General features: G+C 36.9%; 1 protein-coding gene across 9 annotated transcripts in view; it reads right to left on the reverse strand.

The window, feature by feature from the left end:
- Positions 1-12111, reverse strand: part of CCSER1 (coiled-coil serine rich protein 1) — a 724562-nt gene that overhangs the window by 270953 nt on the left and 441498 nt on the right. The window lies entirely within an intron of this gene.

Here is a 12111-nt window from a genome sequence, read left to right on the forward strand (position 1 = left end):
TTTACTGATTTCTGCTTTTCCCGTTCTTGTCCCTCTGCACCTCAAACATTTTTGGAAGCGTGGCGTGGAATCTCTGGGACAGGCTCGAGCAGAGAAATTTGGTTGCTTTAACACAATTATGCTTCATTAAAAAAGCATTTTGATACTTCATTTGAAACTCATTACTGATTGGAAATGTTGATCCTCATCAAGCCCTTATATATACTATATTTTTTTGTCCAGGAGAAAGCATACGATGAAACAACTGTAAATACATGGGATAAGGCAGGAAGGGGAAGGCTCCATGAATAGAGAACACAAAGTCCTTTACTGCACTGATTTATTTTTTCCTATCTACTTATTTGGTTTTAATTTTCAGCTATATCCATACAAAATACTTATCTTTGACTCAAATTCCTCAAGACCTACAAAATTATGTTTTATTCTTACCGACAGGTATGTATTACCATAAAACAGAATTTGTGTAAATTGAATTTTGGGTTAATTGAATCTCAAGTTAAATGTATCTCAGTTTTCACTAAAATAAAGACATAGAAAGGTTATTATTTTCAGCTAGTGTCTGAGCTGCGTTTTCCTTTATAAGTATCTCTTCTACATACTTTAAAAATCAACTGTTATTCACTTCAAGCCAAGATACACATCACTACATTAAATGAATTTTGGCCAAAAGCATGTAAACAGGAGGAAGAAGACAACACCTAAACGAGCCTATCTCCGGTATTTAAATTCTTCAAATAAGGGGGAGGGGGAGGATTCAGGAATTCAGACCAATCACTTCACTGGTGTGAGACAACTTGCACCCAAACTTGCTGATGTAACAACGGGGTTAAAACTGAATTCATAGAAAGGTAACCTCATTTCTGACAGAAAAGCTTCATCTCAAGGTTTTAATTTACTAGCCCACTGCCCACAGCATTTTTGTGTGTTTAGAAAGTAGACATTGTTATAGATCTTACTTTCTTATTTAGACAATAGTATTTTACTGCTCAGAAGCTCCATGAATTTTCTAGTTACAAACCCAACATTCACAGAGACTGAATGTTCAAGTAACATTACGGTTGGACAAAAACCAGTATTAAACTGTGTATCCAATCAAATTTAACAAATGCATACTTTCTCTGTGGATTCACAAGTACATATTTTGAAGTAATTGGGGAAAAAACACACGAAACAAAACTGAAGAAATCAAAACCTTCATTAAGGCAACCAATTACCTGGGAAAGCTACAGAGGCTGAAATAGTCAAATTCATTTCTTTCTGTGAGCTGCTCATTTAACTGCATATATGCAGTGAGATCCATTTTCAACACATCCAAGTTCTGACTCCACATTGTTATCTTTACCAGAACCAGAAGTTATAGATGTCCACGCTGACAAGTAGTACCTTCACTCTACTCTACAAAAGAGTACTCTTAATTGTGTTGATGTGAAACAACCTTTGTAATACGAATTAATTCTTTTCAAAATTATTAAATATAATAAGAATACAGTGTATTTTGTCCTATTTCCAGTGATGCAGCAATAGTCTGCAAAAAGTTTCAAATCATGTTGATAAATGTTTTCCATGCAGTAATGTAGACAACTTCTGGTTTGTTACAAACCAGCATCCTACTGGAAAAGGCTACTTACACTTAATAGTCATTCAACCTCATCTTTACTTTGCACTACTTTATTTCTAGAATTCTTCTTCCCAGAGTAAAGTAGCTGTTCCAAAAGACATACCTTTGTTTATGAAATAATTTTAGTAATATTAAAGGTATTCAATAACAAAACCCACTATAAAATATTCCTTCCAATATAAAAACAGTTCTTAAAATGATAAGTTGATACTTCAAATATAATTTTGTGTTGCGGACTTTATAATGAACTAATGTAACAAAATGCTGGAAAGAATATTGTTACACTGTAATGTGAATTTTAGATCTATAAATATAGCATACTACGCAAAGCAAACTAAACGCAAAACTTCAGTGTAACTATTTCTGTAAAAGCGTAGCAGATCTTCACACGAAAAATACATATTAAACCTACTTTACACCAAAAAAAAAAAGGAAAAGTATAAACTGACACTCGTTTTTACTAGGTAATAAGCTATTGTAAATATCTGGCAACATTTGCTAGATGTTTACAACACTGTCTGCTTTTGGCCATAGATTTACTGCTCCTATCCGTGTACAGCACAGCAGGGAGGTCATGCTCTCCAATGAACAATGACTGCTGGCAGGAGATTTGCACATTTGCCCAAATACTTCCTTTTCAAAAATATCACTAAGAATAGCCCCTTTAAAAGAACTGATGTCCAGGTATCGATTAATTTTGGTTTTGTAAATGTGTTACCTAGTATGCTGTTTGGTATGCCTGAGTCTGCACAATTTTTTGGGTCTTTGGCATTAGAATAGACAACAACCCAGTGGCGCTGCCACGAATGCAACGGCCTGTGGCACTAAGTGAGAGGCAGTCTTTATTTATTTTTTAATAAGTTAATACAAATGAGAAAGACTAACAAACGTCCAGGTGCCCAGGTACTGGAAAAGGACTTTTGGAACTAAAAAACTGTCCCTTTTTCTCAATTATAGCTAATCAGCCAAATAAAGATCTTTACAAACCAAGTATCATACTTTACCATTAATTCATAACAAAGAAATAAGTTACCTGAACGTTATTTTCCTATAGCAGCCTTCAATTGCCATCGCATCATTACTCCTAGACACATTTAGTGTTATAAAGTAACATTTTAAAGCAATTTTTCAAGTTCTGAAACTTCCTTGAGACCTTTCTGCCATTTAAAAACATGAGTTATTTTCTTTCAGAGGCTTCCTAGTGAAATTGAATAATTAGTAACTTTTTCCATCTGTGACCCAGTCTTCATACCATTAAATGCATATGCCGCACCCTACTACCTTCTCCCCAACTACCCAAAAGCTTCCAAAAGCTTTTTCAGAAGTCTATGTTGAAATATAAGGATTTTGAGAAAGTCAAAATACAGTATAAGGTGTTTCTTTAATGCCCCCATTTTTCTTTTGGGATATTTCATAGAATCACAGAATGTTAAGTAGTCCCATTGTCCTGCTTTTCATTGCGTGTATCTGAGAGGAGTAGGCTCCACCTTCCCTATAAAATATTAGGTAGCAAAAAGACTGCAAATAGATCCTTCCTTATCCTTCTTATCAGAATAAACAGGTGCTTTTGCCTCTCTCTGTAATATCAGAGGCTCTGTCCCCCTAAGCATCTTAGTGGTCAATGAAAGGAATGTCTGTAAAGATCAAGAAGGGACTGAATCATTTATTTTTGAGATATTTTTAGGATCAGACAGAGTACTTCTGGGTGACTTCTTAAAAAGAAAGCATAAATGAATATCTTTTCTTACTCTTCTGTGTGTTGTTATTCCCTCTTATTAAAATAAACAGCATGAAGAGCACACTTGCAAGGTGACAGGGACAAAAGCATGAAAAATTCTCATTCCCTGGGTTCATTCTAATTAGCAAAAAGGCAAGAAGAGCTGTTGGCAATTTTTAAGTCAGATTGCTCATAGCAACATTGCCAGTAACTTTTATCACAACCCCTTTCTCTCACATATGTGCGTGTGTGTGAGAGCACGTGTGTTGGGGAGAGAGAGATAGAACCTATGTGGAAAGACATTTTCTCCATCGTTTGCTGTTGCTTAAATTACTGAGATTACTAACGGAAGTGTTTCAACAGCCCTAGTGAAAAACATTAGACTGTGATCAATAAAGCTATTCTTTCACATGGGAGTAAGTTCACGTGTAGTTTATATCTCAAACTACTTCCAGTACAAAAGTGTCATTATTTATATACTTATTATTTTATTCCTATGTTGGTAATAACTCACTGAGAGGTGCTGAAATAGGAAGATAACAGGCTTCATCTGATCACATGTGTGTAAAAACATCACAGGTAAAATAGGTAAGCGAAATATAAGATAAAATAGTAAGTAAAAAATGTGCTTTGTCTTCACAACTGAAAGACAGCTACTAGACAAAAAGTGGAGTCAGTTACTACCAGGTTACTTATGTTTTGGGAGTGGTTTAGGTTAATACATCTTGAAACATACGACTGGCTTTTTACAGTGTTCCTTCTCTGAACACAAAAGCCTTAAACCAATTTCCATAGCTTTGACTGTGAAGAGGTCAAAGTTATTTTTTGTGACAGTTCTCTTACCCAATTCCCTATCAGTGACAGCACGGTGACCACTTGTGGTGCCTTGTTTAATTGCAAATGCCAAAAAGAAAATGCTTGAAAATTACCTTGAATGGTCATACTAAATCAAACGGCAAAACTTACCATTCCAGCTGTTTTGGAGAAATCAGAAGTCTCTTAGCCAGTACAGCTGTGGCTTTCATCACTAAAGAATCTATTTTATCTAGTTGATAACAAATTAAATTAAAGATTTTTTTTTTCCTAACATCTGTTCCACCTTTATTCTTAGTTAGATTAAAAAGAGCCTCACATCTTAACTTCTTGCATTCAAATCTCTTCATACTCCAACTATTCAACCTGTCTCTCCTATAGGCTGCACAAATTACTTCAGGACTTTATGAAGATGAATCTGTTTTATTTGGGTTTTCTCTTGGCATACTTCCAAAACAGCCGACAATTGTGAGCATCAGCGCTGCAGTCAGATTTGCAACTTACATGCGATTGTTTCCCTTGCTTCAGGCATTTACCGCACTGTGAATAACAACTTATGTTTGCCATAGAACTGGTGGAAAAAAGCTTTTTTTCAGAAGACTTATAAAAATGCAAAGTCTTTTAATTCTGATGTGCTTTGGGATTAAACTTAATCAACAGCAGCAGTTAGGCAGTGAGAGCAAAGGGATAACAAGGAGCACAAAAAGCTGCTCTCCAACATCTATTCTATCTAATTTGCAGGCTACAATAAGCCACAGAATTGACTATATGACAGCTGTTTCCATAGAAATTGAGTCCCTATTGGTTTGAGTCTCCATTTGGGAAGAAAATGTAACATATACAGCATAGCTTTAGTGATCAGCTGTGGTACAGCTGAATCACATCACACTTGAAAATGCTTTGTGAAGCCCAGCAAAAAGCCCAGCTGTCTCTGGAGCACAGGCTAAGAAAGTGGCTACAGTGTGGTCCAACACTCAACAGAGAAAGTACTAAGAACTAAGGTGCTAAAAAGCCACAACAAATTTAGAGGCATTACTCTGGAGTCACAGTGGCAAATGTGTGTGACCATCCCCAAGGGGAATAACCCATTGTTCAGGAGAAAAGCAAGGGAGAACTTGGTGGGAATGCACCCAAGTATGCAGAAAAAAGTGGTTTCATTAGGGTTATAGTTCTGTCAAATCACTGTAAACAACAAAAATCAAAACAACATGGAATTTCAGTGAATGTTTCATAGCTTTCACATAGGACTCTTATGCAAACCAAAAGAGTTTTTCAGTTATTACATTATAATTCTTTTGCAAAACACAAAGGCTATCCATATGCTAAGTATGGTATCTGGAATGGAAGACGACGTCCAGGTGGGAATCAAGAAAGGCTAAGACAAGCCTGTCTCCAAGCAGTTTGCAATACTTTTAATAATTAGTTATTGCCAAGTCGCAATACATTTAATGAAAAAAAACCCAACTTCTGAAAGTGTAATCACTTCATAATAGCTCTTTGAAGATGAACCAATATTTAGGAAGATTTCAAATCTCAATAGAATGACAAGCCCCACTATAGTCATGCCTGCTAGCCTTACAGTAATACAAAGGTTTACTAGATCCTAGCCAGAGAGGGTTATTACAATTATTTTTTTTAAGTTTTGAAATCCTTATAATCCCAAGTGTTTTATTAAAGTGTCCATCCCCAAGCTCTACAAGAGAAAAACTCTCAGTTTTGCTGAGTGCTGTATGAACTTACCAATAAAAACAAGACTCCAAGCTTTAACAACACAGGCTATCTAACCAGAAACAGAAAATACACAAAGAAGTGAATCTCCTAGTCCACTGAGTTGATGAATACCAGAGATAGCAAGAGAGCCTTAAAAATTGTATCTTCTGACTCCCATTTTATTTGACTGGACCATGCTGTAACCTAAACATTACCATTACTACTTGTGTATGTATTGCAAAATTAAAACTAAATGTTTACAGGGACATGAGACCATCACAGAATTCCAGGATAAAGATTCTGCAAAAACACCTGAGCTTTTAAATTTATTTTTTAAAAGCATCTTTGGAAGATACTTTAAGATACAGCATTAAACAGAGGCAGATACTGTTTATGCTATGTTAAAAAAAAACATTGTATTTCGTGGAATTTTTAAAAACAAATGTACCTTCATTAATAATTTCCTGTATTATCAGTCGCATCAACAGATAGTAAAAGACTCCATTTCCAGGTAGTATTACAATTTATAATTTATATTTTAAAGCAATACCTGTTATTGTTTATTACTATCATTCATTCATTCAGTTAAGCTGTATAGCATTTCCTTACTGATTATGTTTCCAAAATAGATCAGTACTACTTAAGACATAAGTTTATGTACACACATCACTGAAAGAAAGTACAGAGAAACTTTTTCTAGTTATCACATCTCTAAAATACAAAAATTACAAATCACACATTCATATATGGCCCAGACGTGGCCATGCATGCTTTGAATAATGCAAAATAGTAAAAAATTTATATGGTCCCACTAACCATGAATAATACGGCCATAACAAGTGAAGTCAATCTTAACATCCCCCAACAACAACCCCTCCCGCAAACTGGGAAAGTTATTGAAAGGGAAGAAAAAACAAGCAGTAGTGCAGTCATAAAAACCTTCATAAGGCTGACACATCAAGCATAGTCTTCCCTGCAAAAATTATCTCTACAAGTACAGTTCTGAATAAGCATTGTTGTTAGTCTTAATTTGTGTTATGTTTGCATCCAGATGCCCAAGAAGATACCCTAAGACTTATACTAGCTCGCCTAATAAAGAATTAGCTCTCTCTCGGCCCATACGTCCTTAGATTATGACTGCTACACCACTGCTAGGACCACCTAGACAAATACAATCCTCTCCCAAAATACAAGACACTCAACAGACAAGCCTAGGAGACAATATTGTTCCGGTTTGATAATTCAGAAATTGTGATACAGGGACGCTAAGCCTTACAGCAGCAAAACACAAGCCGTTCATGCTATTGACTTGATCTTCCTACAGAGATTTGGAAAACAAAATAGTTAATAGGTGATTTATTTTTTAAGGTGATACACGAAGCCAGCTGCAGAGCTATGGAGTGCTGCATAGATCCACAGTCCAAGTCTTATGTGCTATGCACAAAAGCCATCTTCCTCACACTGTTAAGCTTCAACCTGTATGCTTTAGATATGAATTTCTGGGCTTAGTTACCTTCTCAGAATCCACAACAGTGAACAGTATCAGTACAATTACATGCAAGATTGCTGCAAAGCAGGACTACACTTCCAGATTCAAAGATCCAACTTGCACACCTTCAATTCATGGTATTTCAGCATTTTTTTTTTTCCTAAATGGACATCACAGATATGGCAGTGAAATTCTCTTCAATTACAGCTCTCATTTACTTAACTGTACAGTATTAAATGTTCTTTTACACAGCAATTGTTAACCCACCAGCTGTAAAATACTTGATCATCAAGAGGAACAAGGTTTTACCTCACTCAAATTTACTTCAGTTTTTTAGGAACAACTGCATGTTAGAAAATTACTATACTAAACCTTAAACAAGGATATAAACACATTTATTTCAAGTATTTGTCTCTTGGGAGTAGCATACTACCTTTCTCATAGGATAGTGAGAATTAACTCTTCCAAGAACCTAGATCAGGACAAAGTGGATTAGATAGATTATTCCTGCACTTCTACTTTCATTAACATATACTGCCACAACATCACCTCTAGTTGGTATGCTCACGATTCAGCTGGCAGAGTTGTGCTGACACACGACGCAAAACTAACATGAAAATAAATGCAAAACCATCAACATCGGTAAACAAAGAAAGCACAGAGTTTATAACCTTGTGGTTTTTTTTCTTCCTTTATCCCTTTTTAGAGCAACCACATTCATGGCGCACATGATTTGAAATGCTGCCAGGTTCTGCATGGGTACAAGAACAGAATTTCACAGTCTGTTCCAAAAAATCTGTTTTGGAAGATTATTTTTTTTTCCCTTTCCAAAACTTCTTCCACGTTTTTTTGGTGACTATCAGTATTCACTGAAGGAAAAACTCTCTGGTCAAACAGCATTACAAAAAATCCCGTTGCAATAACTAACAGATGATTCTGCAACACATTTAATATAAAGTTTTACTTAGGGAAGTTATTTTATTAACTTGCAAAGGTATCAAAGGCACTCATTAATTTTTTATTATGTTTTTCTTGCCTACCACATGAAATGATACTGTTACGCGCTTTGTCCTTTAGGCCTCTAAGTGGAGATGTTTAAGTGCATTGCTGTCAAATGTTTCTGTTGGTTTCCCGTTTCCTTTCCCTCTGTGCACGCAGGGACATTGGTGGGATGTGATTAACGTCAGTGCCAGCCACTTTGCATGGATTTAATGGCACGTGCAGTAGTCAGAGTGCAGGAATCATTAACTCAGCACACTTCAAATTGCAACTGATGTTTATTGAAGGCTTCTGGCATTAATTAAACCTCACACGGCTAAGCGTTTACAATAATTTTACAGATTGCTGTCCTGAGGAATGAGATTCACATTTGTGGCATTTAGAAGCGTATACCACGAACACAACCAAAGGGTCATTTTCAAGTCGTCACAGCAACAACTGCATGGGGCACTTTTTGATCATTTGTTGGTCAAATGAATAGAAAAATAAATCCTATAAATCAAATAATTGCTATACCATGGAAATCAACAAAAACATGTAACAATCTTGGTGACAAATAGGGCTGCAGTTTTATTGGCTGATATCAAAAATGTACGATCCCTGCATCACTGTGAATATACCCAGCAATACTGAAGACAAGCCACAGCTACCATTCTTTGAGTTGTTCCCTCTGTGACATTATGCCAATTATTCAATAAATTATTTGTATGTTTTGGCAAGTTTTTTGGATAGAAGCATCACCGTGGGTTTAGCACTGCCAGAAGGGGACAGCTGTGTGACGTGCTTTTGTCCTGTACTCATATGCAGCCCATTACGTGTGCAGATTCATATGCACACACTGGAAGCGGTCACACTACCTGTCCGTCTATTCCTCAATAATATTTTTTTATTACAATGGTCAATACTAACTAGTCCAAACAACACAGTTAGAAAATTAAAGTTTCTGTAAAATTCATGGAAGTCTGGACAGATGGGAAGCGCCTAAACTGGCAAGGGGCTTCATCATGAGCTTCAAGCTCAAAGTCAACCAGATGGGCAGCTGGCAGACAGCTGTGAGCCAGCTACACTGTGCAGCACCCTCGACCCAGGTTAACAGGAACGCAGAAGGATGCATAGGGAAGATATGGGAAAGCAGGCCATGAAGAATTACAGGGAAACAGAAGAGCCATACACAGAACAGGACTTCAGGATATTGCTCGTGAAAAAGCTTCGGTCCCTACACCAGGCTCTCAGATGCACTACAAAGACTTTTTCCTAGGCAATTATTTGCTTAAGCAAGGACCAAAAGGCACTTTTACCCTTTGTGAACCTGCTCTCAACAGGAGCCACAGCATGGGTTTTGCCAGTAATTGACACTGGAAAGTTATTAAATTAGACACCTTTTTACTGTGAATTTCAGTTCATCACTCATGCTCTCCACTCTTACCCACTCCCCTCAATTGAGATACTGAAAATTAAATGCAAAGCACATCATATTTAATTCAATAAGACAAAACTAACACGCTTTAATATGCATTATCATGATATTCCAAATACTTTTGCACGTCCCTCAGTAAGGAGAAATTCCATGGGAAACTTCCAAGGAGGATTAAAGGAGCTAGCAAGTGCTGGGAGTTTTTCAAGAATGCCCTCCTGGAAGCACAAAAACAGTTCATCCCCTTTAAAGGTAAGGGAGGTAGATGGAGCAAGAGACCCCCTTGACTTAACTGCAAATTACCGAGTCTGCTCAAAACCAAAAAAGGCTTGAAAAACCTGAGACAGGGAAGTCATTATCCCACTCTACTCAGCACCTGTCAGGCCACACCACAAATACTGTGTTCAGTTTTGGTCCCCACTATGCAAAAAAGATGTGGACAGGCTGGAGAGGGTCCAGAAAAGGGCCACCAAGATGATCAATGGACTGGGAAGCTTGCCGTACGAGGAAAGGCTGAGAGACTGGGTTTCTTCAGCCTTGAGAAAAGAAGGCTTAGGGAAGACCTTATCACCATGTTCCAGGATTTCAAGGGTGGCTACAAAGAAGATGGAGATTCCCTTTTTACAAGGAGTCACATGGAAAAGACGAGAGGTAATGGGTACAAGTTACTCCTGGGGAGATTCAGGGTGGACACAAGAGGAAAATTTTTCACGATGAGAACAATCAGCCATTGGAATAATCTCCCCAGGGAAGCGGTGGATTCCCCAACACGGGCCACTTTTAAGAATCAGCTGGACAGGGTGCTGGGCCATCTTGTCTAGACTGTGCTTTTGCCAAGAAAGGTTGGACCAGATGATCCTTGAGGTCCCTTCCAACCTGGTATTTTATGATTCTAGGATCTAACTAAGGCTCATGAGAAATGTTCAGCAGCTTTGTATTGCTTTGCCAAAGCAGAATAGTTTTGATCAGATGACAAAATTTGATTTCACTTTTACAATACCAAAGCAATCCAACCCAGCCTTTGTATTTTCAGTAATACTTGCCAGGCTATGACACAGTAACACTCCAGCACAAGATGGGACAGAAGATATCAATCTCCTCTTCTTTCAAACATTTCTTTAATTGATTCTGAAAATTTCCCAGTGATGGGAGCTTGACTTCACAAAAGCTGTGTGACTGTTATGAATTCTACAGCAAATCATTGGGATGCTGGAACTTAGTCGAGCATTTACAGTTGATGAAAATAATGAAGTGCGTAGCAAAATATTTTCATCACCGTATAAAAGCTGTCCTTTTCCAAGCACTTGCAAAAGATACTCACAATTCTTATACTGTACAAGGAAAGTAACCATTACATTCTGGTTTTCGGTATGACGCATATGCACAAAGAAGCTGTAGCACAAAGCATCTGAAGTAAGTTTTTTCTTACTATTTTTAGAAGCATTACAGGATCTTTGGGAAAGAGTACTGAAAAAAGATCTCTCCTTTTTTCTCCCTTTTAAAAATACCATTTCTCACCTTTTAAGGAAATGGTGACTAGACCTCTATTTCCCACTGGCATGTATTATAAGCAAACCACGTTGCTATGATCCCCATATTACTGCTATAAAGGAACCAAAAAGATTACTTATAATCATGACCATAAGCAGCTGTCATATAAAACTGTTTGAAGAGGGGAAATAACAACCCAGACTATGATATATTCATAAAAGCATAACAGTTACGTTATACACGTCTAAAGAGACACCCTGCTACTATCTTACAGAGTTCTTCAGACAAAAGAGGAATAAATTCTAATTTTGCCTCAGAAAACAAGAAGTGAAAAAGAGATGAAGGTGAACCTATTGCACTTGAGACATATTAATAGTCAGTTTATACCATAATGTAAATTCAATGTACCAAATAAACCCTCTTTATTGGCTCATAATCAGCCTGTTGGTACACTAATGTTGATAAAATTGTTTTGCTAAAATTTTTACAAGTGTTCTTTGATGCTGCCTCAGTGATGCCTCAGCTCAAAATGTGTGCCTACTATCAAAAAAGGATTTTTTTTTTTTTTTTAAACAGTGCTTTTAGATAAGCCAGCATTGCCATGGAAGATGCCTCATTTCTCAACACATGCTACACGCTATAGTGTCTTGTAAAGATGCAATGGAAGAGAGCTGAATCCTGCCTGTTGGTCGAAGACCAGGGACTCCCTCTGATCTGTAAATGTAAACCAATAAAGACAGCTTTGAAACAAAAACTAGACATGCTAAAAAGATTCAATTAATAGCTGAAGTAGAAGATGGAGATATATAAAACTACAAACACTGTAAAATTGCACTGGACAAGTGAGCAGCAGAGATTCT

This window comes from Larus michahellis, chromosome 5 (genome assembly GCF_964199755.1).
Source record: "Larus michahellis chromosome 5, bLarMic1.1, whole genome shotgun sequence".
In the NCBI taxonomy this organism is placed as follows: Eukaryota; Metazoa; Chordata; class Aves; order Charadriiformes; family Laridae; genus Larus; species Larus michahellis.